This window comes from Ceratotherium simum, chromosome 13 (assembly GCF_057802395.1).
Source record: "Ceratotherium simum simum isolate JZ-2026a chromosome 13, ASM5780239v1, whole genome shotgun sequence".
In the NCBI taxonomy this organism is placed as follows: domain Eukaryota; kingdom Metazoa; phylum Chordata; class Mammalia; order Perissodactyla; family Rhinocerotidae; genus Ceratotherium; species Ceratotherium simum.
Window position 1 is genome coordinate 23,447,795 of NC_141912.1, and position 4,673 is coordinate 23,452,467.

Here is a 4,673-nt window from a genome sequence, read left to right on the forward strand (position 1 = left end):
ACACAACTCCAGAACTCAGCAAATTTCTCATGGTGAAACCAGCCATATTTGCATCTCCTCAAATTTCTAGTCGGTCACACCAGCCTTGCACAAAACTTCACTAGTTTCTCTTTTCTCCATCAGAGTTCCACTGTATAGACTAAGCCTAATCCTCCCCCAGTGCCTAGAATCAGCAAATGCCCTAAGGAAGAAAACAGCAAGTGACTATCAGCTTACTCCAGAAGGGTTCCTCCTTCTCTGGAATTCCCACTCACCTGGTCTGCATTGCTCCCACAGCTCTCTGGTGTCTAAAAAATGTGCTTTTGCAATTTATCCATTTTTTTATGATTCCTGCACAGGAGCTGTGTGCCGCCATGACCCATTTCATTCTACTTGAAAGTGGAAGGCTGCTTGTGGGTAACATCTTAATCAAACTGGTATTTAGTGTGGTGGCTCAGGAAGTGGTCTTGAAATTCTACCCTACAAGCTATTTGACCTTGGCAAATTTGCTTAACATCTTTTAGGAATAATAATGGCTACTTCTTTGGGTTCTTATATGGATCAAATGAAGTAATATTTATGTAGAGCACTTTCAAGATACAAAGTACAAGGTACAAAGGCAGTCTTTTTTTATTCATTTATTCACTCATTCAAAGACATTTAGTGAATACTTCATATATGCCAGACACTTTGCTAGGAGTTGGGTGGGAAAAATGAATGAATAAGACTTGGAGACATAGTGTCACAGGAAGCTCACAATTCTAGTGGGGAAGAAGAATATCTAATTCAATAAGAGAAATATATTGTATAATTATAGACATACGTATAACGCAAAATGGCATAGAGAAAGGAATAGTTAATTATACTCTGATAGGGTAGGGAAGCTATGGAAGACTTCCCAGAGAAAGTGAGGTTTTAGCCGAATCCTAGTGACTTACAAGTGGAAATTAACCCATTGTTGTAGAGACTACCAGTTCTCTACCTGAATCCATTCTCCATCTGTTTCATAGAAGAAAGTCATAGTTGGACAAATAGCTACGCAGCTGAAGAATACAATCTCAGCCTCTCTTGCACCTAGGTATGATATGGCTATGTCTAAATTGTCACTTAGATGAAAATAAGTAACATTTGCCATGTGTAGGTCTTGGCCTTAAAACCTTGTATACAATACCCTCCATGCTTCTTCCTTCTTGCTGAGAACTAGAGCACAGGCAATCCTACACCCAACTTAGCCACACAGACAAGGACAGCAACCTAGGAGATAGTTGAGCAACAAGACAGAAGAAACTCAGATCCCTGAATGATCATGTGCGACAGAACCAACCCACTAACTTGGACTGCTCACCTCAAAACTGTTACATGAGAGAAAAATAACTTCTGTTTCCTTTAAGCCATTATATTTTGGAAACTTTTTGTTACACCATCTTTGTTGTACTATACCCAATTGCCTTAAAGAAATACTTCTAAAAACCAATGAGAAAAAGATACAAGCCAAATAGAAAATAGGCAAGGTCATGAATAGGCAATTCAATGAAGGAAGAAATACAGACGGCCAAGAAACATATGGAAACAAATGTTCAAACTTACTAGTAATTAAAAAACTACAAATGAAAATAATAAGATGCCTTCTTGCCTATCAACTGATTTCAACATATATAACATATATAATGATATATACGGTCATGTGTCACTTAACGACGGGAATACACTCCGAGAAATGCACTGTTAGGTGATTTTGTCGTTGTGTGAACATCATAGAGTGTACTTACACAAACCTAGATAATATAGCCTACTACACATCTAGGCTATACGGTACTAATCTTATGGGGCCACTGTCATATATGCAGTCTGTTGTTGACTGAAATATACATTATGTGGTGCATGACTGTATATATATCCTAGCGATTTACTTCTAGGCATTCATTTTTAAGGGATTATTTTTCAGAATATGGAAATATATTTAGAATTGTTAGACTATAATTTATATAAGTCAGAATTGGAAATAATTTTTATGCCCAATATCAGGTTATTGAGTTAAACAAATTATAGTATAGTGGAATTATATTCCATCATTTAAAAGGATTTAGTAGAGGCCCAAGAGCTGCAATTGAAGTGAGAGTTAACAGTATTGCGGACGCAGATCCTGGGTGCAGAAAGAGTTTAAGTGACTAGGCCTAGGACAAGAATCACAGAAAGCTTGTCATCCTTTTCCAAATCCTCATTAGAAGAAAAGAAATTCTCTAGAAATTGTGGCGGTGACGTGGCAAATGAAGAAAATTATGTGACATGTGCAGGCCTCTGCCTGAAAAATTATTCAATGATCGTTGAACATATTTGCTTAACTCCAGTGATTCTGGGTCACCACAGACAGAGAACCCATAATAAAAATATAGTAGGTATTTTTCTGATGTTTCTCAGAACCATGAAACAACAACACAAATTCTGTTCAACTGGAATTTGACTTTAAATGTCGCTTTAACTTCTAGAGACAGACAGGTATAAATGCATTCCTAGCCCTCTTAGAGTTGTGCTGAATTGTCTTCCTATGCTCACCAATAGTTTACAGAAAGAAAAGTAAAACATCTTATTTTGCTGCTGTGTTAATGGTTGCCTCTTATAAAGTCATTACTCAAAAGTCAATTTGAAGAATATGTAATAATTGGTTCAAATGAACTTTAAGCAATCATTTAAGAAAGGTCAGGGCCGGCCCCGTGGCGTAGTGGTTAAGTGAGCGCGCTCCGCTGCTGGCGACCCGGGTTCGGATCCCGGGCTCGCACTGACGCGCTGCTTCTCCGGCCATGCTGAGGCCGCGTCCCACATACAGCAACTAGAAGGATGTGCAGCTATGACATACAACTATCTACTGGGGCTTTGGGGGGAAAAAATAAATAAATAAAATCTTTAAAAAAAAAAAAAAAAAAAAGAAAGGTCAAACCTATCAGCCAATACAGAAATCCAGTGTGATGGAAATGTTAAGATTTTAAAACAACTGAAAGGACTGTGGAAATGGGAAGATCATCTTATCTTGGTTCCAGAACATATTGGTAATATAGCTAAGTATGTAGATGCATATTTATTGCAGTCACATTGAGAGTCTATGCATAAAAGAAGGTTTGATTATCCAAAATATCTTGAAATAAGTAATTTCCAGCAAGACGTCTATTCTGAGGCCTATGAACTATGGACGGAATCAAAACTTTGTTTTTAAAGCCATATAATGAAACCACCAATGAAACATAACAATCTACTTCACAGCAAGGTTGAAAAATATCTGAAAGAAAATTTCAACCTCAAGGAGGTGAACGTGAACTGGAAAAATTTCTTCGCTGAAATTTCTAATGTTGTGTAAGAATACTTTGTCCTAAAGCAATCCTTCATATTGCACAAAAGTATAATTTATACTTCTATGAAGAAAAATGAAATACATTTATTACCAGAAATGACAAATAGCAATCACCCTTAATTTATCTGAGATTGTGTTTTACAAGAAAACATTTAAATGTGCTTTGCTATTTTCTTATGTTGAAAAATGTTTAAAATGTTTTTAATAGCAAATAATCAATATTAATATTTTGTTCACACTGAGACACTAGGTAAGCAAAATATCATAATTATTAATAAGCCAATATGTTATGGTATCAATAACTGTTAAAAAATAAAAATCATCATGCTTCTAACATGATAAAATACATCTCTGAAATCAGGGTTTTACATTCACATAGAATGTTGCTGTTGAAATTAATTTCACCCAGTTTATAAAACTCACGAATATTTTTGGTTTCTCTGATTTTTGCCAGAATCATGTCACGAATGTGTGTGTTGTATCTATGTGAAAGAAAAGAGATAAATATTACTTTGTGGAAGCTTAACTTGAAATGTTTATGGAATTAGCTAATTTATATTCACTTTTTTACTGTATGCAGATTTCTAATATCTTTAGTTCTGTGTCATTTTTTTCTTTTATTTGAATAAATTCACCATTTCTAACTTCTGCTTTTTAAAAAATGACCTTATAGGGCCGGCCCCGTGGCTTAGCGGTTAAGTGCGCGCGCTCTGATGCTGGCGGCCCGGGTTCGGATCCCGGGAGCGCCCCGAGGCAACACTTCTCCGTCCAACGCGAGGCCGAGTCCCACGTACAGCAACTAGAAGGATGTGAACCTATGACGTACAACTATCTACTGGGTCTTTGGGGGGAAAAAACTGAATAAATAAAATCTTTAAAAAATGACCTTATGGAAGTACATTTATCCATATAGGAAGTATATTAAATATATTATATTATATTATTATATTAAGTATATAAGTATATTAAGGGGGAAATATCAGGCTATGAGCTTATTTTTGAGAAATATATGATGTAGGCATAGAAAAGACATCTAGAACAGATACTGAGTGCACAGTAGGATCACCTGGGAAGCTTTTAAAAACCCAATGACCGGGGGCCAGCCCCGTGGCTTAGCGGTTAAGTGCGCGCGCTCCGCTGCTGGCAGACCAAGTTCGGATCCCGGGCGCGCACTGACGCACCCCTTCTCCGGCCATGCTGAGGCCGCGTCCCACATACAGCAACTAGAAGGATGTACAGCTATGACATACAACTATCTACTGGGGCTTTGGGGGAAAAAATAAATTAAAAAAAAAATCCAATGACCAGACCCCACCTTAGTCCAATTAAGTCAGAATCTCTGGGTGGGGAT

At 37.1% G+C, this 4,673-nt stretch overlaps 1 pseudogene; it reads left to right on the forward strand.

Moving 5' to 3' along the window:
• Positions 1-353: 353 nt before the first annotated feature.
• LOC101400527 (KATNB1-like protein 1 pseudogene) lies at positions 354-2,670 on the forward strand (annotated as a pseudogene).
• Positions 2,671-4,673: the final 2,003 nt, after the last annotated feature.